At 37.6% G+C, this 27,101-nt stretch overlaps 2 long non-coding RNA genes across 5 annotated transcripts in view; one reads left to right on the forward strand and one right to left on the reverse strand.

Moving 5' to 3' along the window:
* The window catches only part of LOC138224455 (uncharacterized), a 115,584-nt gene extending 94,926 nt beyond the window's left edge, over positions 1-20,658 (forward strand). Inside the window, exon 4 of the long non-coding RNA XR_011182950.1 lies at positions 20,591-20,658. This is a non-coding gene — a long non-coding RNA (uncharacterized lncRNA). The remainder of the gene's footprint in view (positions 1-20,590) is intronic.
* The window catches only part of LOC107075795 (uncharacterized), a 68,240-nt gene that overhangs the window by 14,353 nt on the left and 26,786 nt on the right, over positions 1-27,101 (reverse strand). For all 4 annotated transcript variants that reach the window (XR_001477308.2, XR_001477303.2, XR_001477311.2 and 1 more), the window contains exon 5: positions 6,495-6,615. This is a non-coding gene — a long non-coding RNA (uncharacterized lncRNA). The remainder of the gene's footprint in view (positions 1-6,494; positions 6,616-27,101) is intronic.

Genomic DNA, 27,101 nt, shown 5'->3' on the forward strand with positions numbered 1-27,101 from the left:
GATCATTAGTTTCTAACATTTTGACATATCAATACATATAACGTATTCTAACCAAAATAACAGGTTGTGGACAGGGTCAATAGTTCTGCAGATGTCCCGATGGGAATTAAAATCAAACTAAACAATTTTGTATCATGAGTTTTTTACACTGGGTGTACTTGTGTTAACGTTCATCAGCGTCAGTTTGATCCACTGTTTGCTGTTGTATTCAGAGTCCCTAGAAGCAAATACAACTAGAATTGTACAGTGTAGCATTTAGTTGGACGTTGCATATACTGTATATACAGTAGTACATATGCTGTACAACCATTCCATTCCTACAATGTGTTAACTGTAGTTAATAAATTGTTGGAATATTGAATGTGTTCATTTGAAATGGAAAAATGGCTTGTTAATTTAAAAAAATAACACAACCTGGAATCCTTCATACTTTTAATAATGACAAAGTATGTTTAGTTTAGTAAAGGGCAGGACAGAGTTTAAAATGGCAGTGTAAAGGTTTTAACTATTGCTCAGTGTAGGTAGTGCCTGTTGCTTAGACAGTTGTGTGGCGAGACCTGAACTGCCTCTTTCTTCATCCGTTTCAGAATTCTGTTTTTAGGAAGCAGAAATGTCTCAGCCATATGTGGTCAACAAATAATATAACCTTGAACTGATTTATGCAGGTTCTTACTTGAACAGTTTTGCAGAATATTTTTGTTCAGGAACTAAATTGACCACAAGTTTAATTTTGTCTCCTGTTAACAGGAGGCTGCTGAACTAAGAGAATCTGAACCTGATTGTTTTCCTCCTGATCTGTATATTTTCAAGAGAGGAATATAAAAATGCCTTCTTCATACAACATATTCTGACTAGGAAAAAATGTCAATTTGAGTAATTCTGAAAAAATAACTACGAGGTTTACTCTTTCTGGTGCCTTTTCTATGGTTTTTGAGTCCACTTGTAAAGGTTTAGATAAAAACACCACTTTTCATTTGAAAGGGACAAGGAAATGTGTTGACAATTTCTTTATGTGCAAGAAATTATAATCTTTAATAAAACATGAAACAACTTTTACTCCACTTATCTACAGTATATTTTAATGTTTCATATGATTGCCTGAGCATTTTTCATGCAAGATTAATTTTCTGAATGAAAGGTAATTTTTTTCTACATTTAAGTGTTTTTAATGTAACTTTGAGGTTCTTTACAATTATCATTTAATATTGTTGTTGTCAAATAAAACATTACGTTAAAAGACAGCTGTAATCCACATCTTTCCAAAATCAGGACTGCAGGTGTGTTTTTCAACCCCGGATCGCAAATGCCAGACAAAGTCAATGTACCAGTTCTTCATCTTTGAAGTACTGTGTCTGTGTCCTACATTGACTGTGTCTACAGTGGAAAACTGATTCTTATTTGATTTTTCACAGATTGGTTCATGTAACACCCTATTTGCAGGAGTCTTTTAAAAAGACCTACATTTACTAAAAAAGTAACCATGTAGTGTGTTCGGAATTCAGCAGCTGTGATCCTGCCTAATTCATATGCAGCCAATCACATCACTTCTGTGCTGGAGTCCTCGCACCAGCTTCCCGCGAGGCTTTCAGTTAATTTAAAAATCCTTCTTCTTTCTAGTAGGATCCACATCCTTTTTGCGGTTAAGGTTTTGATCTTAAAATCTGAATGACTGATTTTTGTAAACAAGCAAAAAATGGCTCTGTTGATACTGACATGCCATGTGGCCCCAACATTTGGCTACACCTTGTACCCTAAAGCTCTGGTGCACTATCCCAAAAAGATTTGAAACTATTCTGAAACCCTGCTTTTAAAGAAGCTTTTGTATGTTTATGTTTTGTGTTTGCCTTGCTTTCATTTGTAGCTTTGTAATTTTAATTTGTTTTGCAATAAGTGAGTATGATATATTATAAATCCCCATTACATTAATAGCTTTTACGGGCATAAATATATTTTTAGTTCTTATTATTAATCATTCTTACATCTGAAGTAGTGGATTTTAAGTATCCTGTCATTATTACGTTTAGAAAACTATTTTTAAGCACAGATTTTTTTGTAAATATTTGTTTTGACAGTCTAGGCATTAAGCATTTATCTACACATATTTGTGAATGTAAATTACTGAAATTTCCTTTTATGAATGAGAAACCAAAAATGTTCATTGAAACAGAAGTTTTTAAAATGATGAAATGACAGAGCATTCACCATTCTGGATGCATGTAGATTAAATTTAATATATAATAAAAAGCAAAAAAATGAATTGACTGTACATTTCACCATGCTTTCTAACAAAACAATGTTTGAAATGTACAGAGTAATAAAAGTCTCAGTAAATATGATCTGACACCATTTTAAGCTAAATTTCAGAAATGAGTATTAAAAAAACAGAAACTGCAACACGAGAATAATACTGAATAAATTCTGTCATACACTGTAGAAAATATATACATAATTTCCAGTTTAAAGGATAATTCTTGAACATGTACAATCCCAAGCTTAAATATACAATCAGAATATTAGCAGTTTAAAAATAACTTGTCATTTGAAACCTGCTTACATTGTTTTTAGCATCTCGTAATTTTTACACTTAAAAACTAATTTTTAACCTTAAACCTTTAAAAATATCTGTGTTAGTAGTCTAGGCATTGAACATTTATCTGTACATTTTTCTTAGTAAATGACTGAAAATGTACTTTTATGAGTGAGAAACCACAAATAGTTATTGGAATAGAAGTTTGTGATGATGCATTTAGTAGATAGCATTAAGCAGATAATAAAAAGAAAAAAATGAATTTACTGAAAATTTCATCATCCTTTTCTAACAAGCAGTGCTTTGTACAGAGGAAGAAAAAGATCAAAATAAACCTGACACCATGTTAAGCTGCATTTCTAAAAGAGGGTTGAGAAAACAGAAACTGCAACAAGACAACAATGTTGTATGAATTCTGTCACACAGAAAATAATTTGAAATATAAAAGGAATATATAAAATATCAGTCTTAAAGATGCAGATAAGACAGAAGATAGAACACTAGCACCTTTAAAACAATCTGTTGTTTCTAAACTACTAATATTGTATTTCAGTATCCCATCCTAATTACACTTAATAATTGATTGTTTAACCTTAAAACTTTAAAAAATAATTTGTGTTGAAACATAGTCTAGGCGTTCAGCATTTATCTATACATTTTTGAGAATGTTTCTTAGGGAATTCCTGAAAATCTGCTTTTATAAATGAGAATCCAAAAACATACAGTATGTTTATAATGTGCTGAAATGACAGAGCCCTCACCATTTAAGATGCATATACAGTAGACAGAATTTAGCAGATCATAAAAAGCAAAAAACTGAATTCACTGTACTGTCACTGTCAACATGCCTTCCTCACAAAGCAATGTTTGATATGTACAGTACAGAGACAATAAAGTCTCAGTAAATTAAAGAAGGCTAAGAAAACAGAAACTGGAACAAGAGAATAATATTGAATTAATTCTGTCACATTGAAAATAATACAACATTTAACTTTCCAGTTTAAAGGGAAATGCTTGAACAATATCAAATGTAAATATGCAAATAGAATATTAACAGTTCTGAAGCAACCTGCCAGAAAGACAACTGAACTAAAATACATTCACAAACTCTTTTGCAGTTTAAGGTTAGAAAAATAAGAAAAACTGTATATTTTAAGGTACAAGTCTCAGGTCACAGAAGAACCCGTTCTCTAAAGTACTTCTGAACATCTGAGAAGGAAAACGTTGGCAGGACGTGCTGTCTTTTGCCTCTCAACTTACCTTAGATAATATTTTCATTTTCTTTGACACAACCATTTATAACATCATCTCATACAAGAGCATAGTATTGCTCATAGAATTGTTTCAAGCTGTTGAATCTTTTTGTCTGTTTTTGCTCGTTAATTGCGTTTCTTGCATATCTAAATCAACGTGGCATTAAAAAAAAAACAATTTCCCCTCATTCTCCCTTAAGTCTATCTGAAAATCCAGAGACTAACAAGTTTTCAATCTCTATTTTAGACATTTGCTGTATTCATAGGATAGTAGTATCAATTGATAGAGCCTGCCTGGGTGCTGCACCATGTCTGTGACCGTGACTGTTTGTGACTGTTGACATTCTTTGTTATATTGGGGTACTCACATATTACACATTGGCTATGTGTGGCACCTTGGGTTTGTAGAAACGAGTGCAAATGTATCATTTTTTACTCTCAGAATTATAAATGTCTGCCATCTGCAGTGCAACAACACAGCAGCCTAGATTGTACAACTACTGTATTGCATTATGATATACCTTTTTTTCACATGCAGCCCCTATATATTGGAGTTAACTGCTATTGTTTCACCGGCCTCCTTTTATCAGTTTTTAAATAGTCTGCTTCTTAATCAGGTGAATGAATTAACTGAAAGGCAGCAGGAATCTTGTGTTTACTCAGGTAAACTCCAGTTCATTTACTGATTTTGTTACATCTAAATGGTCTCTGTGTGGATTTAAGTCTACAGTTTCTAGTATTACCGGTGCGTTGAAGTTTGAAACACCTTGTCAGAAGTGTAGCCCTGATTTTTCTTTCAGTAGGGTTTATTTTTATCTGAATGCCATGCTAGCAGCAAGGGAGATACTCCTTTGGTGTGGGAAGAAAATGTGTTCCACTGTTATTAGCACCATTTTCACAAAGAAACAAAGAAAGTGACAAGTACCTGTTAAATACTACGTGAATACCACAATGTCTTCAGGATATATTGAAAAGTTTTGGAATATCAGAGCAAAAAATGATGGTGGGGGGTGTTGTCATTTTAGAATCTCCAAACTTATACATATTTTGGATAAAATCTGGTGAAAAATAAAAAAGTAAAAATTTGAAACCAGTTAAATGTGATGGTTTTAGAGGGAACCAGGTCAGAGCAAGCGCTTTCAGCTTGGAGGGCTCCAGTCCTCCGTGTGGTACTGTAACTGTAGGAGCTGTTAGCTGAGGCTTGCTCTGGCCCAACAGCTCTGTGAGTCTGAACCTGGGGTTATCGCACATGTTGGCATCCAGTATGTGTTTATATCGACACGTCATCAATATCATGCAGGCAACGTGTGGAAGCAGCTAAAAAGGCAAAGTGTTTGACTTAAAATTAATTTCAACTAAGGGGTGTTATCATACAGCCTTAGTTAGAATACTGTGCTCGGTTTTGGCCTCTACAGTGCAGAAAATAAATTGCTGCTCTGGAATCACTCCACTGGATACTTTCTGGGGCTTATGGGATATGTCATTGGTAACCTCTCTTGTGTTCTTTTGACTTTGGTTTCGGGACTAAGATTCATCTCCTCACAGTCACACCTCACAGAGAGCAGCTGGCTAGAGCAAGGAAGGAGAAGGGGATGAGTCACCTAGAATCAGGCCTTCAAACCTCTCAGATCTTAACTCTCCCGTAAAATTGACTTTGGGTACCAAGAGAGAGACCCATTTCAACATACAAACCTTTGCCTAAATTGTAACCCTAAACACCAAGTAATTAGAGAAAAACCATTCGCAGTGAAGCTGAATTAACCTCCTCTCAGTGTGTGGTCGTTTGGAAGGCCCTTTCCTATACTGCTTCCTTTGAGGAACTGAAGGTAGAAAGTGTGAGAAAAGTGTGTGTCTTTCAATGGTTTACATAAACAAAACAATGCAGAAAGAAAAGGTGAAAAACTGTTGTTTAAAAAAAATATGCTATATGTAAAACCTGACCTGGATGTCTTTGCAACAGTGTACTGTACATCTTTGTGGCCCTCATTTCTATGGATAATCTTTTATTTCATTCTACAGTACATGATTAACCTCTTGTGTAGACTTACTGGAACGCTGCAATTCAAATAAAGAAAATGAAAAAGTTTTTTAATGAATGGAAAATAATACAGATTTTCTCAAATAGATGATAGTTCACAGTCCTTGAGGAAATGTGAAGTATCCCTAAAGATACTGGTGTGGTACCCTAAAATAACACTTAAGAAGTGTGGCATTCTCATTAAACAATGTAATATGTGGACAAGACATCTTTTCCTGATGGTGTTTCAACATGCGAATTTGAATCTTTGAATTAAATGAGAAAAATTAATGCACTGTACATTTCCAATGAAACAACACGGTACATTTTTAAACTCCTATCACTCTATCATTATTGGAATCATTCCTATATTTGATTACAGCTATTGAGAGTACAGGGGGAATTCCTGTAGAAAGCATCAAGCACTAAGGATATATACTGTACAAAACCAACAAAAAGGCACTATATGTCATTTATTCACCAGGTTTGTCACCAGGTTTGTCTTGGAAGGGGATAAGATTCATACAGCTGACATTTAGTAACTTACACTAGCAAACTCTTCACCTTGAAAGAATAGGACAAACTTCAACAAATACTGTGTTCAGTAAATAGATTACATTATATGCCTCTAGTCTTAATTGATGTGATATACAGATATTTTAACAGGCTAACAGGCTGAGAATAGTCTGGAACTTACATGCAATGGGGTCTGTTGTTTTTGTCATCCCAGCATGCAGGACAGGAAGCCCGTAGGAAATACCCTCACATTCAGCCAAGGGTGAGAACTGCACTGTGATGTCCAGAGCTGATCAGATTACCTGCAAAGAATAAGAGAGGTGTAGGCATACCAACAAGCACAAAATAGTTTTTGTAGAAATGTCATTTTTTAATTGGAGGGGTATGGGTGTAGACAGGGAGTTATTTTTAAAATAAACAGACGTCTTGAGTATGAAAATTACACATTATAATGTACCATAGCTCAACAGCCTTTGTAGTGTCTTGTCATACCGAATCATTCCCAGCCATGCTCTGCTGAGGTCTACAACAGCTAAACACATTGGAAGTCAGGAGACCGGAGGACAGCAGTGAAATTAGCCCGATCTGATTCAGGACCAGACAAAACACAAGTTAAGTACCCTGGTCTGTTTTAAAACACACCCTGCACCTTCCACCCGTGGGTGGGCGCTGATCACAGCTCACAGATCGTTGGGTTAAACACAATCTTCTGTACATAACATGCACTGACTGCGAGCAGAGCTTTGCAAGGGGGAATGTGCAGTCTGCTGTGATATGTTGAAATATATTTTAATATATCTTACTAGTCTTTATATTGCTAGCAGTTCTGGAATTTTTTACCACTATGTTATGCATATGTTTGCTTTATGAGTTTGGTTATGGGTATATACATTAAGTACTGAGTTTTTGAGTAATGGGTATATATAGTATCTCCACCGGAACACACATCTGCTAAGTGAGTTTTATCATTATGTTTCTTTTCTTTCTTTCTTTAGAAAAGCATGACCTAATTTATAATGTTAGGTATATATATATACTACAGAAGCGCATGGCCACTAAGGGGAAAAACAATTTGCCCCCTTATCTCATGATTACGAGATAGCAAAGCTTACGTCAGTGTATGTACAACCTGTAACGTTGTGCACTGAACGCATGTAGAAGCTACGGTGAACTTGGCTGGCACTTTCAGTTTAATGATCGTGTCCAGCACTGCAGAATTTGTACAGATTTCGACTGGGGTTTAGTCATAATGAAATCTCATTACAAGCATTAAGACCAGTATTGTGGGATTTAGAGTTCAAAGTAATGATGGTTCTGTTATGAACAGTTACAGGTGCAATCACTTCCACTGCTTAAACATGTCTGGACATAGTGATATAGGTATTGTAACGGACACCGCCGACATTACAGGTTGTGCGAGCCAGTTGCCAGCGCGGTGACGTCACCGCCCTTCCCTGTGAATAGCAGGGACCTCAGCCGTTGGGGCTGAGAGGAGATCTCCCTTTAGCTCAGCTGGCCTGTTCCCTGTTGAGTGACGCCGGGGACCCGGGTGAAGGCTTCACAGCCAAAACGTTGTTTCTTTTCTTCTCTTTTCATCATGGAATAAACCTTTAACATGTTCCTTGCAGCCTACGCATGCTGAAGTACAGTAGCTCCCTACTTGATAAAGGTATTATACAAGAATTGTGCTATCGCGTGAGCACATAAAGTACACGAGAATTACTAAGTCATAATTACGAGATAATTTTCTTGTAATTATGAGATAATTTCCTCGTAATTCTATGATACGTTTCTTGTAATTACAAGATAAGGGTGAGGATTTATTTTTCCTTGGTGGCAGTGATGCGCTTCTGTAAAATACACATACATTTCACAACTTCTAATTCAACACTTTTGACTGTCTTTATACAGTATGTGGCCTCCCATCAAGTGGAATCAAATGCACCTCAACAAAAATGAGCCACAAAACAATCTCTCAACTTGGAATGAATAAAACAATTCTTTATGCTGTCAACAACAAATTCTTTTTAAAAAAATTCAGGCTGTGTTGTTCCTTACACACCTTTCCACCTCCAATATTTTGGATGCTCCAACATGGCATGTTCTCTTGTAAGAGATCAGATGGACAGAAAAGTGTAGCTGCCTTTGCTTGCAATCATCCAAAACAGGGGTTTCTCGTTCAGAAAATGACAGTCTACATAGAGTTCCAGACAAACAATTAAACAAAAACTTCCTTTGCTGGCTATCAGAATAGTTTGGGTTACAAATAGATTTCTAAAAAAGTCATTCGTCCTTCAACCAAAGTTTCCCAACAGATTCTCCACTCAGAGAGACAAATACCGATGAAGCACAACATTGAGGAAGAGGAATTGGGCAAACAAAGAGAACTGAGGCTGAACCATTGACAGCATCTCCAGTTCCAGAATGAAAACTTGATTTACTTTGAGAACCTGCAATCGTTAGGTACATCATCAGGAAGATACTTGAAGAGTTTCCATCAAATTGGAGTCCTGCAAAGCGGAGAGCTGGACCTGAGCTTCGTTTACTCTTGAGCTCGAGAGCTTACGTCAGCCTTCACTCTGAGAGAAATTAAGGTGCATTTCTTAATAAAATACTTCCTGACATGAAGATGAAAAAGCATCCCACACAGAGTCCATTTGTGAATCACCATATTCCACATGCACAGAGTGTTAAGAATGTCAACCTGCTACGTCAAAAAATGTTTTGGGGAAACCATGCACAAACCGGGTCAGAGATATTTGAAAAGGGTGATGGGGAACACACTGATTAGCTGAATGCAAGCTGGTGTGCCGATGATTTTATAAGCAGTATCATACAGTGATATCAGTCTCTCTGCCATCCAAGGGATTATGTTCCCTAAGGTATTTGTATGTAGTCTAAACTTCACTACTTCTTTCAAATGCTTCAGGTATATCTGAACCTCCTTCGTATGCCATCCAGCCTCTGCAACACCACCTACTGCTGTTAATCCAAAGTTTTTTTTTTGTTTAGTTTTGATTGTCATTATAGTTAACACCTCAAAGCTTCAATGTACTCTGTGGTTTTCCGTGGAGTTTAAGCTCTGACATTCCTCAGAGACAGAAGATACAGTCCCCATTTACTCATGCAAGTTGCTTTCATGAGGTGAGCAAAGCAAATAAGTGGCTTTGACTATTCTTCATAAATGACACCAAGTACTACTCTTCACCACGAAATAATTTACAGGCTGCTTTACACTAACAATATTTCATCTTTACTTCTTATAAGTAGCATTTCACCACATTGAACAGAGCACCCTGGGTTGCCAGAAATGACCAAATAGGATTTGAAAAATGTAAAGTGAATTTAAGGAAGGGATATTAAGAACTTATTGCAAGTGTACGTCAGATCTCTTAATCAGAGATCTGATGATTTTAGTCTTCTCGTTCTACTGAAGACCAGTCTCCACACAGGGAGTGACGCAGCCTTCTGACTCTGCTGAAGCACAGGGTCACACCCTGTGATAGAGCCTGCCTGGGTGCTGCACCATGTCTGTGACCGTGACTGTTTGTGACTGTTGACATTCTTTGTTATATTGGGGTACTCACATATTACACATTGGCTATGTGTGGCACCTTGGGTTTGTAGAAACAACGAGTGCAAATGTATCATTTTTTACTCTCAGAATTATAAATGTCTGCCATCTGCAGTGCAGACAATCTGACGTCATCTGTGTGTCATCCGAATGTCAACGTTCCATGAATTGCAGAACTTAAAATGTGGATCTGAAGGAGCAGAAGAAAGCTACAGCAGCATCTCATGTAATGATACTCAGCTATTGTGCCTCTAGGACCCTGTGACTTCTGCCGATCAGGTAGCTGCCAGTGCACTGTTGTTCCTTATTTATGCTCGTGTGGGTGGGAATCTGGCTACATCTCAGTCTTGTACCAATCTGAGAGTTAAAGACTTCCGCCCCGGCATATGGCAGGTGAAAAACAACCATATAGGACAAGGAGTTTGTTTTTCATGATATCAAAGTATTAAGCCTCATGTCAAATTGTCATTTAAAAGACATTGTGTTTTTCTTTCAAAAATAAAACGTGGAGTGGTGGTGGCTCACTGCCAGATTGGTAGCTTAATCAAGAGGCTGTCACACTCCGCACCCCTTTACCTGATTGATTTGATAGGATTTTAAAAATCAAACTGGGTCTCATCTGAGGGCAGTTTTCATGGCTATTCTCTGTTGTGCAGGCCACAGAGAACCCCCTCCCCCAAAACCCAAGAGATGAAAACAGGAATCCGCTTCTTACCTCACAGCATGCAATTACAGACACTGTGCTTTACTGTGATGAGTCACTAGAGGAACTACCAAGGTCTCTGAGGCACCGGTCTCTGCACCCAGGGATTTTCCTGAGGTCTGCTTCACAGCCTCTCTGAAAACCGACGCCTCATCCTTTAGGCTATCAGAGAAGAGGTTGGAAAAAGCGTCTCCCCATGCAGAGGTCCCTTCACCATCTTGGTGTGAGGAGCTGCCTGTTTTTACCATGTTCTTCAGAACTCACCCCAGTCTGTATGACACTGCACGGTGTCTGGGGGCTTCAAGAAAGCAATGTCCAGCTTGAGTACTGCCCCTGCTCTTCCACTGTGACATCCATTTTTTTCCTGTCTGTGTTTAGTGGCAAGTCCAGTGGTCATAGTGTATTCAGATTCCTTATAAAGCAGATCTGATTCAATGACATGTGTGAGTTTCCCTTGTACTGTGGAAGAGGGGTGCTATTACAGTGTGTCCTGTTTTAGAGAAATTCTTGTGGCACCATTTTTATTTTATTCATCCTGGACGTAAGGGCCTCTGAGGGTGTTATTTTACATTTTGGTTTAGAAACAAAAGCACCACTTTGTAAACCATGTCTCTGGCTTATTAGAAATAATTTTAAAACTGAACAAAAGTAAACCAGCCTTCATTATGTATGGGAGATGATTAAATGCTCTATTAGGCACTGTTGTATTTTGTTGCTTCAAATCTGACAAAAAAAAACATAACAAATAGATTTCTCTGATAGAAACTGCAAGTTCTGTAATTGGTAACTGAACACATGAAACTTCCTAGAGAGCAAGGCGAGATACCTGGCCTTTCTGAAAAGCACATTTAAGAACCTCAGTAATGTTAGAGCACAACTACACTGTACTAATAAAAAAGAAAAGGCAGCTCTACCATGAGCATGCTGAGAACCCTAATAATTATTAGAACCCTAATAATTAAGAGAAAAACAAAACAAGCTTCTAGCTTCTACTTGAGGTGACCAAGGATATTGTATGCTCAGATTCTGAACTGGTCAATATCTTTTTTCAAAACCTCTACTCACACTTCTACACTTCTTAGGTGGGTACAAAACCTACCCACTGAAAAAGTCTCTAGTCTAAGTGAGTGCTGGAAATATCCTAACCTGGACTCCATGAATAACATTCCTCATCTGTTTAAATAACTTAAATAAACATCACCAGGGCACAACTCTAAATAAATACCCAGCCCCTCTAGATACACTATTTGAATTATGCTAAAATTACCTAATACTGTTGGAGCTTTTTCAATAACATGGTGCATGTTATTGAGATCTCCGATTGTAATATCAATTAGATATCTTTTTACGCTTGTTGGCTTTCATTGGCAATTTTTTTTTAAATATGTACGGTTAGGTTACATTTTGCTACAGACTATAACAGCATGCCCACATTTTGTTGTTGTTGTTTTCTTCCAAACATTCTTACATCACCACTGTGAGTTCCCTTTTCAGTATGCCTTTCTTTGTGTTTGTTTTTGCATTTGTTGTTGTTCTGTTTTGAACAACTAAACCACATTTAAAATAATCCCAAACTGAATCTCACAAGTGTTGGGGTACTTTCAGGCCAACATCAAACTGTTTTATGAAAACATTAGTAACATAGCAAAAACTTATGTTACATGAGGCTGGACGCAGATGTCGATCTGGAAAATAATTTTGGTAATGGAATGTACCAATTTTTGCTGGCTTTTGACTAATGCAGGAAAATCATTAAAAGAGTTTTTTGTAATCAGAAGCCTGAAGCACAAATTGAAAAGGTTAGGTAAGGCTATACATTGTCCTGTGGAGAATCTCTTATTGACGTTAAGAGTCTCCAAGCTACAAGGGCATCAGTACTGATATTCAAAGCTGGAGTGTACATGTAGAAACAGCTAAAGCTTGAAGGTAAACAGGGACACAGGAGCACTCAGTTTAATTGCGTGATTTAATTGGCTCTAATACTGATGTACAGGTGAATAGCAGACCCCTGCATCTGCTCTGAAGCACACACTGGTTTGTGGAGCACTGGTCCCTTCACTGACAACAACAGCAACATGCTCCAAGACGACAAACCGACGGAACTACGCGATGACAGCGTCCGAGCTGCAGGCGAAATGCCTCGTTATTCTGGTGTAGGATGTACAGTCCTGTGTGTCAGTGAAGAGTGAAAAAAGCAGGAAGCTACTGGAGGTCAACACAGCAAAAAAAAACAAAATAACAACTGGATGGCCCTTTGTGATATCCTAAAGCAGTTTTTCATTGTAATTCACAAAATACAAAATAAGGAACAGGCAAAGGTTTTCTCATGCTGAAAAGAAAAGTAACACAACGTTTTGGCTGTGGATAATATTATTTTGTATAATAATAAATAATCAAAATCTTGAAAAACATTTAAAAAATATATTCAGTAAATTTTCTTTTAGGTAGACCTCGACAAAATATGTACATGTGTTTTAATACACTGTTACAGGCTATGATAGGTGACTATAGAAGTGTCTCTAAGAATCTAGAGACAATGGGTAACTTTTAACTAGTGATAACATTTCCTCTTCTTAGAGCTTCAGACTAAGGGATGTTTACTTAATTGTGCTGGGTGTGAGACACTGATCAAAAAGTTTGTTTAAATTAGTTAAATTCTGGGTAAATGATTAAGAGTGTCAAACGTGTAGCCAGAGACAGAGAGATCAGAAAAGAGGACAAGGAGAGAGCAAAGAGACAGAAGGACACATAAAATGAAGTGTGTGCCAGACAAGAGGTACATCCATAAAGACCAGATTATAGCTAATTATTTGAACCTCGCTAAGAAAGCCTACTGTTCTGTGTTTGTTAGGGAACTCTGATTTCCAGAGTGAAGAATCCCTAGGTTAAAAACAACCTCTTTTGGTAAGTGAGTGCATTTAGAATAGGGAGATAGGCTCCCATTTATTTTGTGGCATCTGGGTTTGTAGAGAGAGAGTTTTAACCACAGATTAAAATTTAGTTTAGAAAGCAGCTTTACCTTATTCTGGCCTTTGTAGGCAGTCGAGTTGAATACTTGGCAAGAGTCTGGGAGTTTTTTGGGTGGTTAGGACATTAGGTCTCTAGGATGCCTTGTCTGTAAACTTGTACTGTACATAGGGAAACCTAGGTGTTGTATGTTCATGTAATGTGCGTATGGTCATTGTTAGTAAATATTTGTTTAACCAATTGTGCCTAAATTATTATAATTTTTACCAAAACTGTGCCAGAGAATTCACATGCCTCTAACTATACCAACCACTTGGGTATATTCTTGGCCAAAATTCTTGCAAGTTAAGGGTTATGAATATTTATTTTAATAATTGACTAATATGCTTGATCAATTTCCTGCTTGTTCTATATTTTTTGTAACCCCACACTTGTAAAAATACTTGTTATATATATATCACAAAGCAAGAACATAACATGCAGTACTCTCCATGGAGACATCCCTGCAGTCATATAGATTTATGTAAGTTGCTGTTATCTACAGGAAACAATATGTTTCCCATGTCATTCCCATGAAAATATGTAGTTGCAGGATTTACAGGTTCAAACTCTAGCCACCACAACTCCTAAGAAAACATTTCATTTTGATTTTTTCACTTGAGTCTCTCAAAAACAACATCAAACATGAAGGCACGGAGTGGTGCTCATCACTTCACATCTGTATAATTTGCCTGTGTCATAGCTCCACTTTTTGGTTTCATGTATTGGCTTAAAGCTGACATAAATGTCATGGGACACATCTGGGAACTAATTGATTGAGTGCTGTGAAAAAGTGGACCTTCACAAAATAATACATAGAAGATATGGCTAAAATGCATCCATGTTTGTCATGATCTGCACTAAGCTTTTAATACAGAACCCCTTTTTATTTTATGTCTTCAAAGTTACAAATATGTACCATTTCAAACTGCAGTGCAGATCCTAAAGTTATACAGGGTATACACAAGGCCATGCTGAAAACATTGAGTGGAAAGGTTGGAAATTTGCTAGGCACTAGGCTGGGTGTGACCCTCGCAGCTTACAGTGAACCTGAGTCATACAGTATGTGGGTCTGGTAGAGTTTACAGAACAGGACAGAGCTGTGAAAGCATAGAACTACACCACCAATCGAAGATGACTTGTGGAAATAGAGCTCAAAGCAAGTGCTTCCAAAGAACGTAGCCTCTTTGGAAGCTCCACTTTTTCCTGAAGTGTGAAGGACATGAGTCTGGATCCTGTTCAGAGCACATTGCAGATTATTGGAGGGCACCGGTAGTGGCACAGACAAGCACCAAGTGCGTCTCATGCAGCACGATGCATCTATGTGAAACCTTCAGGCAGAGTCAGGGAACTCTGGGAAGGGTCTGATGCACAGCTGAAGCATGAGGTCTCTCTGACACCATCGGGGAGTATAATCAACAGGGCTCGTATGGCAGGGTGGGAGTGCATACACACCGAAGCCTAGAGGACTCGAGTTCAGATATGAGCACTGTCTTGGAGCAGCAGCTCCATTTCAAGATGTGGGAAAATATTGTACTATAGTCCTGCGATTCTGTGAGGTCAGCACACTGGAATCAAAGATGAAAGGAACCATGTTTACATCAATCCTATCATTAGTTGTCTGATATCTTTTATTAGCAAATATTATGGCAATATTTCTTTCAAAAGCTGTTTTCTTTTTTTGTAACAGATAACTCTTAATCTTTAAGGAATTCATGGAAATTGGTACTGTATACATACGGAATAAGATGGACGTATTTGGCTGTTTCTCATGCATGTGAAGTGCACTTGAAGGGGGACACAGCTTAACGTCACTTCAGCTGAAGGCTGCAGTGTAGTCATAATGCCTGAGCCAGCAGCGGTAGAAGCCTGATGAGCGAGCGGGCCTGCTCTCTGGAGTGGAAGCTGACTCATACACCCAGGAGATGACTGGCTGGAGTTCGGATGGCGTGATTTTCAACTTCAGCTGAGAGCCCCTCTGAAACGCCACCTTTTAAAAAACGTATTTCCTTTGTCTCTTTCCTCTCGCTCCTTGTCTTTCAATTCCGGGTTTTTCTCTATTACGTATATTTTTATGCTCGGTTCCGTATGCTCTGAAAATCTAATAAAAAAAGAAAAACAGTGTTGCTGTTTTTTAAATGTACATGTATATATTATTGTGTCACAGCTACCAAACATGTCATCCAAAAGCTTAAACAGGTTTCCTATGGTCAGGGGGCTGACACTCAGCGAAGCAGGTTGATCAAATTTTACAATGACTAAATGGTCAATTAACACTGCAATGCATTAATTCTTGATTATGGAAGTTCCCTGTGTAGTACATTGTAGATTGGACCAGTAGGTGTATTAAATGAACTTGACCTTCAAGCCTTAGGTAGAGAACACAATAAGCAATTGTAAAGTTACACTATAGAAAGATATTTCAATGTTTTAGATAATAAAACAGTGAAGAAAAGGTCTACCACTGCTAATGATCTTAAAGCTTGATTAAATCTGTAATTACCACAAACATAACTATTCCATAAGTAAAATTTAGTTTACAACACTGTTCTTAAGAGTTAGGAGTGCTGCCACTCTTAACTCTTAATTTTTTGGGTAGTTAAGAATTTTACTCACTTTGCTGAGGGTGTATAATAGAAAAAAGGTTATAAAGGTTTATGAATTCCTCAATAAAAGTATGCTGTTGTTGCATTTTGGTCCTAGGTGTCACGATTGGCATCCATCCTCTTAAGAGAGCTCCGACTCTTGTAATTTAGTTGATTATGTGCACCTGCCTCCTGTTTTGTTTCACTATTTAAGCCTGGCTCTCTTGCTGTTCCTGGCTCAGCACTGGGAGATGGACGCCCAAAAGCCCGCCTACCAGTGGGCCCAGGAGAGACCTGACGGCATCGGCTTCATCACTGCGTCCTGATCGTCTCAGTCCGGGGCTCGGAGCACCTGGCCTCGTTACCCTGGTTTTATTCCTTGTCCCTGTCCCAGATACCGTTCAAGATTTTAACTGTGTTTGTATCGTCTTGGATGGATCCCCCGGTTTTGGACTCTGGACTGCGACTCAGACTCCCCCTTTGGACTGCCTGAACTCGCCACGCTGCCCGAGCACCGGATCACCATAGTCACGCCCCCCTGTCTGTCAACCCGCCCTGATCCTCTTCGTCTCCTCCCCTGATGTCCTTCTCAATTTACTTCCGGATTATACCGTCTGCATAGGGTCCTGAACTATGCTTCACGGGAGCCGAGACCAACTCCTGTTACACTATGTATGCACCAATAATAACAGTGAGTGGCTTACAGCAGACAAATGCTTAGGAATTAAAACTGATCTGAAAAAAGCTACAAATGAACAAAATTAATTCACAATTGATGGCATTTGCTTCTACTGCAATGCTAAATTTCTAAATAACAATGTGGTGTTTTCAATACTTTCAAAGAGTTTTCAAGTTGTTGAATAATGGATGGTACTTCAATGCCTTAAAATAAGACATTTTTTTAAATGATTAAAAATCACAATTAATTTAATCACAAACTGAATCTTTCAGCATCTCTAAAATTTGCTTTCTTTAATTCTTGAACAGCAAGTAGTGTTACTTTAGCATCAAATTGCAGATGATTGCTTAAATCTATGATAGAGTCCAAACAGAATAATGCAGATATAAACACCTAGCCTTTGATTCTATTTGTCGTTACCCTTCTGTACCCTTGGGAAGGGGTCAAATTGATCAAAAGAATTGTCTCAAATCTGTGACCCCATATCTCAACTCCATGGACTGAACAACGTACTATGACCAAACCATGGGTTTTAGTACAAATACAGTTCAATGCCAAGACTGGTTTTAATACCATGAGCAGGATTAATATGCGGAAACAATTAAAAAGAAGATAGGCTAGTCGTAGTTAACATCGTACCAAGTAGTCTGTCGATCTATTTTCTGACTGCTTCTTCAAATGCAGGATATTGGGGGGAGTTTGATCTTAAACTGGCAAGCAACAAGCACAAGGAGGAGTACACCCAGCACACCACAGACAGGCATGCATCCACACCTAGGGCCAGATTTCCCTAAAGCCAATTAACCTTCCAGTATGTTTTTGCACTGTGAGAGGAAACAGGAGCATCCAGCAGAAACCCATGTCAATATGATGAGAAAGTACAAACCTCCACACAGACAGCACCCTATCCCCAGGTCTGGAACTGATCCCAGGGCCCAGCACTGCAAGGCAGCAGTGCTGACCACTGTGCCATCCCCAATTCATCCACTTAAAGTAAAACTGCCTTTTTGCAGCTTAAATCACTGCAATGAGGCCACGTACAGTATTTCCATTGACACAACTGTGAGCATGTAGTCTTGACCAAGCCAGCTGGAGGTGTTCAGCACCGGTCCTAGGTTTGATTTTTATAGTTCCTGTTCAAATTGAAGGTGGAGGAATAGTTAAAGGAGCTGAAGCTGCCTCTCCTTTGTTAAACATTCATCTGGCATTACTCTTAGACAATGCAAAAGTTTGTTATTGATTTCCATTTTATCATCTCCATCCCAATCATCATATGACAACCATAGGATATTCCCATTTTAAAACTCTTCTCTCTTCTAACATGATCACTGCTGTAATTATTAGCCTTGGTATTAGTACTATTTCTTTCAGCAATTTTCTCATGTTGTATTCCTTCAAATTTCACTTTTCAATTGGCAATCAAAGCAATACATTAATTAAACAAATAAAAACATTTTGAATTCCAGTCAGTTTTTCATGTATTTTGGTTATAATTCTATGAAGGGTCAGTAGTTTATTGTGTTGAATTACCATGCCGTTTTTGAGCTGGAGATCATTTGCTTTGCTTTGCTCTGCTCAGATTTGACTTTACGGAGCGGTGAGAGCACACAGATTGAATTAACAGGAATGAAGCCGGCTGTGATCTTTGGGAAAGGGCAGTTGTCATCATCTTCATGATTCTACCAAAACGTCCACCTCATATTAGGTAACATATTAATTGATACACAGTACAATATTTTCTATTAATAATGTTTTCCATGATGATAAATTTATCACACCTGATAACTGACATCTGAGTAGGCAGAGTAGTGCAGAGTTTGTCATCAGGTAGTTAACTTGTGAAACGTTTGATCAGAAAGGGCAGAAAGATACAAATACTAACTGTCAGATAAGTGTGTAGTCCAGGGAAGAGCAAAAAGAAAAGAAAGAAGTATTACATAGTACAATCTTCCAACGTCTTCCAATGTGATGTAAACGCAATCCATGCATTTAGTTTCCCTTAAAAATAAATACATATTGAGAAAGCTCATATTACAGTATAAATTATCGTGAAAATAAAGCTCATATTACAATATGAAACACAATGGTATTTTGCATGGAACAGATACAGCAGCTTCAGGTATATCATGGCTTTGTTGTTCTTCTAAAAGATAGAAATAATACAGCCCCACAATTCTTCTGCAGGATATAGGAGTTTTATAAGTCAGGTCTTGGATAGAGAAAGCAACACTGAACTGAAATCTTTTTTCTGAACCAAATCCCAGCTCTACTGTAACCCATCATAGTCATGGGTGAAAAAAAGAAAATCACAAGTTCTTCTGCAGGTTTTGAGATTGCTAGTGCTATTTACTAGTTTTTAGAGGTAAAAGACCATTACAGCCAGTGAGATAAGACCTGAGACAGGAGACGAGAGATAGAGTCTCAGGTCTCACCACAAGGTGGGCACATTTGTCCTTTTAGATTCACCAAACCTGTGCACACAGACTCGAGGCCACTTGTGACCAAACATGAACGGTTTCTTCTCAGACTCTAACTAGGAGATCTGCGTCACAGAGCAACAGAAATGCATGAGCAAACAAGTTTCTGATGCCATTTCAGAGAAAAGAGGTATCTTTATGATTCATGCACCTGGCATTAAATGTGATTAGAAACATTAGACATGTTTAGCTGCTTTGGGCTAGGTCAATCAAGAATTGCTTCCTCTACCTCTCTGCTGCAGTTGTCTGCAGCTTGTTCTTCACAGTACAACCTCAATCATGATATTAAGCCATTTAAACAGGAGTTAACCTTTCTTTAAACAAAAGTGCAATCATCTGTTATTTTTCTTTGTCTCCCCAATTTTCCAGTATGGAATTGCCTCTAGTTAATCAGCCTGGTGCTGGTGCTGGTGCTACAATGGGAGGCAGGGCAGTGAGGTCTGTCCACGCTTCCTCGGAAAGGCTCACCTGCCAGGGGCATCCATTACAAACACAGACGACCTACAGCCTATCACTGGTACTGACTGGAGGAGCCATCCATGTCTCAGTGACAACGCACCAGGACAGCCAGCACATCACAGGGGTCTTTGTTGCAAAGCCAGGATAACCTGGGTGACTCTAGTCTTCCCAAGTCAACACTGTGTCTCAACCTTTGGGGAACATCTGTCATAGTTTGCCTGCTGGATAACCCAAGCTCAAAGCTGTACTGTCTAGAGGTTATAGGCTCCACATCAGCAGTTCCTAATCCTGGTCTTGGTGAGCCACACACCTGTTGTTTTTAATTTCAGCCTCAGTTATACAATGAAATCCATCATTGATTTAAAATAATAATAACAATAATAAAAATGCGAACTGTTTGTTTCCAGCTCTTAAACACGCTGGAGCTTTATCCACTGTATTTTGAAATAAAATCCTGAACTTGTAACATGAAACAAAATTGCAAATATTGGATTGAAGAAGCTTCTTAGATCAAGTAAGGCTTCAATGATCTCATGATGGTGGGATGGAATGAACACCAGCCAGAGTCTGCGTCACCAGGACTGGGATTAGTAATAGTCTATAGAGGTCCATGTGCTCTAGAGGTATAAAATGCTCTCCAAACAAGTGGCTTTGCTTGGTAATCCACTCACCCATCATTCTCTGATGGTTACTTCTAGGCTCCAAGGCCAATATCTAGAAACAGATTGCTAAAATTGCTGGAAAACATCATGTGTTGTCAATGCAGTCATTTCCCTTTGCTTGGATTATTTAAGGTGGACCAACCCTGAGCTGGTGAGGGCAGCCTGGACTTTCCAGCAGACAGAGACACATACGGCTCACCCCATGACTGCAGGCTGAGAGATGCAGTGCTGCTTCTCCAGTTGGCAGCTTGCAGCATGTCAGAAGATGAATGGCTACGCTGGTGGGCAAGTCAGATGAGTGAATCTACAGGCCTCCTTCTCCTGTGTGCAGTACAGGCGTTGCAGTGGTGACGCCCAGCCACATACAAACAGCAATGCCACATTATCATGGCATAAAAATAATCGGTGACATCAAATGTTTTGCCAAAAAAATAGCACAGCTGGTCATATAAGTATACTGAACAACTACTCTCCCTGTCTAAAAAGCCCAAAAGACTGCATTACCTTGCATATATCAGGAGCTGAGGATAAATCCAAAATATTAAATGAAAAATAAAGAATAGAAAGTTAACACAGAGATGATTTTGAATTACAAATTGTTCCATAAATTAAAATCTGCTGTTGGTTTTTTGATTACATGTGTGCACTAGCTAACTATCCATTGTCTAAATGCCAACAAAAATCTGCAAACTTTTCTTTCTTATATATTGACTCTTACTCAATTATTGATCTATCAGACTCACTCAGGAGTCTGATAATGTTCAGGAGGCCAATCAGTGTTCAAGGTCATAAGTGGAGACAGGAAGGGCAATGAATGAAGCCCAAGTCAAAGTGAAAGGAGGTACAATTTGTTTATTTCACAACTAGGTATAAAGGCTGTGATACTGAATTACACCTTTCCAACCTCTCTACAGAAAATCATGGGATTCAAAGTTAATACAGTATGTGTGATTAAATACTTAAAGTTCCTGGTCATTATGAAGACTTGTCTTGTCTTTTTCCTCACTATTCCCCACAATCAGAAGTGTTTTAAATTTCCTGCAGTTTTTGCAATATGAGGGGATCAGATCCATAGATGACTGTCCTGTGAAAATGGCCCTTCATGTTCGATACAAGATATAAAAAATAACAAGAAAAGGAGCTACAATTATGTATGCACCCTGAACATAATTTGCATTATTCTTTCTAAAAGAAAATAATGTGTGTTTATTAATATACATGCTAGTACATTCTTTTCGATACTTTTCAAAAGGATCCATTCTCATTTCATATTTAACTTAAGCATCTCTAAAAGCATGATAATCAAACAATGAGAGTGGAAACATGCTTTTTCTTATTGACTAGTATTGTATTTTAGTATATACTGTAACAGTATTTTAATAATATTTTTGAGGTACTGTCTGTTAAGATACTGATACATGTAATATTTTCTAAATTGAAAAAGCCAGATTCCATGTTGTAGAATTCCCTTTCGATCCTCAACACAGAGCTTTCCTTCAATCAAAAAGTTATATATATATATTAAAAAAAGCATCTTGCATTAAACTCCAGAAAATCACTTTGGTTATTTTTTACTTTTATCAACAATCAGTGTGATATTGTCTCATCAAATTCATATGGAATAGAGAAGGGAAGCAGAGTCATTCGTTATTAAAATCCAAAATAGGCTCTTGGCCTCTATAGCTGCTACATCAATCTCATTTATATTTTGTGGATGTTTTTAATTTATATTAATTTGCACTAGACTATAATGCTTTTCTCAGAACAGTGTCAAGTGTCAACCTGTTGCCTCAGTCATCACAACTTGGTGACTAGTGTGTGTACATACTGTAATTAAAGTTTCAGCTACCTCCACTTTTCTGTTCTTTTGGAGAAACAAACCGTACTCTTAGTCTTACAATTATGTTGCACGTGCTTTTGTCCTCCTTTGTACGGGCGTGTAAGTTTTTATACATAGTTTTAGATTGATACATGTTTCACTTATTTTCTGCTATTTATTTTTGATATTCTGGAGGGCTCTTCTTGCCGAGTACATAATCTCAAACATTTTTTTGCAGCTTCTTGTTTAATTCATTCCTGAATCATCTTGAAAATTTCCCGTTTAAACTTGATTATTCTTTTCTTCACGAAAACAAAAAGTTCCTCTCCTCTTACAGAGTGGAAAATGCACCACGCTGAAACTGAAAATGAAACATTTGTGTATTTCTTCTTCCAGCACTGTTTTGCATCGTCTTGTGAAGATCATCGCTATTATGTTTGCGATATAAACAAATTCACAGATGTCCTTGTGTTGTCAAAAATATTACATAGGTTTCCATAAAATAAAGCACAATTTAAGTAGTAGATCAGTACAGGTTGTTCTTATAATTTGTATTTTTATTGGCATTTCCTTGTTGGTCTTATCATCATTTGCAATTGTTTTTACAATTTAATCTAAAAATCTAATATTAAAATGCTCTATAAAGATCCAACCAGATTTTTTTAATGCAAGAGTCCACAAAAAAGAGTCTCCCTTATAAAATTAAATCACTTGCATTTACATTTTTTGTTTCCATCCTAATTGGCCATTAACACAATCTTTTGGGTTTACATATTCCTTGTTTGCCATTGTGCTGAAAAAACATCTTAAAACTACAGAAGAGTAAAGCCATCATAAGTCATTTATTTTCAATTAACGTATGACATTCTCCACATTTAAACAGAATCATCAGAACGAATTTTAGAGACTTTGAAAGTTGTTGTGAAATACACTACAAGCAGAAGTCACATGCAAAAAAAAATTACTTATGGTTTTTGAATATTCATTCCAAAATACAATTTTTTTATATACTACGAATGTGTCTATTAAAGAGATGTTTACGTCAAAATACATACAGTACGGTATAGGGAGCTACCGTAAAAATCAATTAAATTCAAGTTTTAAAATATGCTGAGAAATGTTTAAAATTCTGGACATTATTAAATTTATCAAGACAAATTCTTAAATCCATTAATATGTGCAAAACAGGAAAAAGATACAGTACTCTATATTTACATGACATACTGCTTCAGAAGGAAAGGGGTACAAATTCTTTAAATTGTTGTTTTGTTTTAATTTGATGTATCGGTCTGCCTAGGCAGTCTCCTTTACACTAAAGAGAGGCAGGCTGATTATGTAAGGCAAGTCAACGGAGAAATCCTTCTCTGTGCACGTGTCTGTCAGTGCGTTACATGTGACTCATAATACTGTCATTCCAGAGCTTCAGAAAGAAACTGGGGACAGCCAAATGCAGGCTAGGTTGGAGCATACTTTTAAAACTTTGTGTTTGTTTAGATATTTGCCCTCTTCTACACTTAGTCCAGAGCAAGTCCTCCAAAAGACAGCTGAGAATCATCAACACACACATGTCTCCAGAGCAAGGGGGCAGAGAGCAGCAGGTGACGGGCCTTCAGCTTTAAAGATCCAAGCAGTTAACGTCAGTTAGAGTATCCATATAGTAAACTGTGTCAAGTTAAACAATGACTTTCCCAGTGACTTGTGATTGGCGCCGCAGGTTAGTTCGTTGAGCAAAAATACCAGGTTCTCTTGCGAAGCACGTTCGTGAGATGAGGTGATATACAGATGCCATTGACAGAAACTGTCTTTCAAAAAATAAAACGGGGGATTTTGGATGTTCATTCTGATATCGTTCTAAAAACCACTGGTCACTCCTGGGGTGTTGAAAACACTTATAAAACACACATAATTAAGCCCATACAAACAGCAGCTTGTCTCATATACCTGGTGTACATTGTTTCAGTTTGGAGAACATACATGTTGAAACACGTTAGTGTGGCAACATAAAATTCTGTGACAATATCCTAAGTGCCAGGTTAACTCTTCTGCGCTGCTAAGGGCCTAACGTCACAGCTGTTGGTGTGATATGGAAATATAGATTCCCATATCGTTGTGGACATTTTGGACGCTGTCTTTGCGAAAATACTGTAAGTTATTTGGCCAATATGACACAGATGATGATCGTGAATGATGCTGACCAACATAAACATGTAAAAAGCACTTACATGCACTACAATCTCCCTCAATTAAAATCTTATTCTTTAGTATGTCTTTAATTTAAGTACTGTCAACCAGTTATATAATTTCCTAAATTTTCCAAGGTTCACTTAAACCCTCATGACATACTAGAACTGGCTGATCTCTCAATTAATTCCCGTTTTTCCTCTATTACTGCATTCAAATTTTCCCCAGGACAATGTTAGGTCCCCACACCTGATGAAAACAGTTCCAAAGCTGAAAGAAATATAGTGAACTACTCAGTGAAACAAACAACATCCTTAAGAGACTTCGTGATAAAGAAAAACACAGACAAGCAGAAACGGGACTATAGACAGTTTTGTGATTATGTTACCTTGATTATATTGATTTTTTTTTTAAATCCGCATTTAAAAAGCAGGTGATGTGAATTAAGTAAAATCACTGCTTTGGACCCAAAGGATTAGCGACTGCATGCAACCCAATACATAACTAATAATTTTGAGCCTGTCCTGTCTAAATGTGTCTCCAATTGTTTTAAAGCATACAACAGAAAAAATAATTCTCCAGCAACACAGTCTCCAAGCACATGGTTTATTTGATGCTAATTTTTCTTAGAATAAGGAATGTGCTGAACCAAAATGGGAACATATGGATTGCACAGGCCTCAGTGTTCAGAGCTTTGGCAGTGCACTTCATTTTTGCACTTCTTTTTGCACCAATAATATCGCCAGACTCACTAACTTCGACTCTGTCCTGAGATCATTCGATTGTTAGGGGAATGACCTAACAGAAATCAACAAATCAGAGATTGAACCACAATGTCTAATAGAGTTTTACAACTTCTAAGGAAAGAAAATAAGCAGCAGGAAAAAATACCTTTGTTACCGTTAATCAATGTGTTTTAAAATTGCAAGTGGTGGTTTTCTGAAAAATCCAGTCAAACTTGATATAGACCCTTTTAAAGATTCCATTCTGATTTGTGTTGGGGTACAACTCCCAAACAAGTCACAACCAACCAAATGCTTCCACTAACTCTTAATATAAACATTCTTATATTTTTCCCAGTGCCTTTTTCCAGCAATTTTAGGTGTTTGACTCTAATACTGTAAATTACGCACAACCAGACAGTAATTTAAAAAAAATAAACAGAACATTCTGGGACAGTGTAGTTACCTTTTGCTAACTTCCCACATTTCTCTCATTTTGTAAATATAGGCATCTACACCTACCTAGGAAACAATTTTTAACAAAAGTAACTATTTACCAGCATTCTAAATTTCTATAAAGCTTTTCACCACAAAGCTTCAAATTAACGAAAACACAGAAGACATTTAATGAGCAGATAAAAATAAAACTTTTGCCGTTACTGGAGAACAGATTAAAACCAAATCTTAGCTCACTAAATCCAATCCTGCGTTTTGCTATAATATATTGTATTGTAATAGAGAAGATGCCCCCAGTTTACAGGATCCCACCATTACATTGTCATTTGAACTTTCATGAAAACCACACTGAGGTTTAGTTTGTCTGCCTTACAGCTAGACTTTTCCACCAGATTGAAAAGTATTCCTCTTTTTGTTCTCACTAGATCACAGGAAATTAATAGAAACAATTTAACACATGGCTACGTTGAACAAATACTGTGTCTTCAGCTACACTTGTATGTCAATGATGTCTCTTCTGCACATATCATATGTACATGTCATAGATTCGTTCATTTTGATGATGAGTAGTTAAGACTTTATAAAACATGAATTTAATTTTACAGACATGTACAGCTGTGAACACCCAATCACACTTATCTCATTTACTGGATCTAATTGTCTGTTTTGGCTGCAGAACGTTCTGACCTACATCTGTAATGCATATTTCTACCCTATTTCTACATAGCAATGCCAACCCACTGGACTCTCAGGACTCTCTCCATCTCCACTTAAGAGGCATATAAGAAAATACCATGAAGCCAAGTCATCATGAGACCCGCAATCCCTTACAGAGGGTTTAGTACCTAACAGTTACAATTTCTAGCATGACAGCTGGGAAGTGAAGACATTCACTGAGTCTGAATCATTGGGCATGGTTATATGCTAAGCAAGTCTCAGTAAAACTTGTATTGTGCCAGGCACCTCCATCGAGAGCTCTGAGAGTGCAGGCCGACCTCTCATCCTGTGGACGTTACAAATAGCTGTCGCAGTTCAGTAGGCATTGTGCACACTCAAACGCTCCTTTTGAAACCGCGCGGAGCAAACTGAGAGAAGCTAAATTCTAAAACACAGATCCACGGTCCAATACAAAGTCTTTGAACTATAAGCTATCACTGTTCATGACTGTTACCACAAAGGTTAATGCCACTTAAAATAATTAAATGCAATGTAAAATGAGTCATTTCGTGTTACTGCGGACTTATAAGTCTAGATACCCAATTAATCACGTGATGATTCAGAAATTAGAGAGTTTAAACAGCAAAAGCTACTGTCAGGAAACTCATCTTGATATTTAGATTCCAGGAATACTGATATTGCTATGTACTGTAGGATTCAGAAATGTATCCTACCCATTGAGTAAATGTGTTAAAAAAACACATCTGAACCCTGAATGTCTGCTCTGGATGAGCTTAAACTAGACAAG

Source organism: Lepisosteus oculatus, chromosome 21 (genome assembly GCF_040954835.1).
Source record: "Lepisosteus oculatus isolate fLepOcu1 chromosome 21, fLepOcu1.hap2, whole genome shotgun sequence".
In the NCBI taxonomy this organism is placed as follows: domain Eukaryota; kingdom Metazoa; phylum Chordata; class Actinopteri; order Semionotiformes; family Lepisosteidae; genus Lepisosteus; species Lepisosteus oculatus.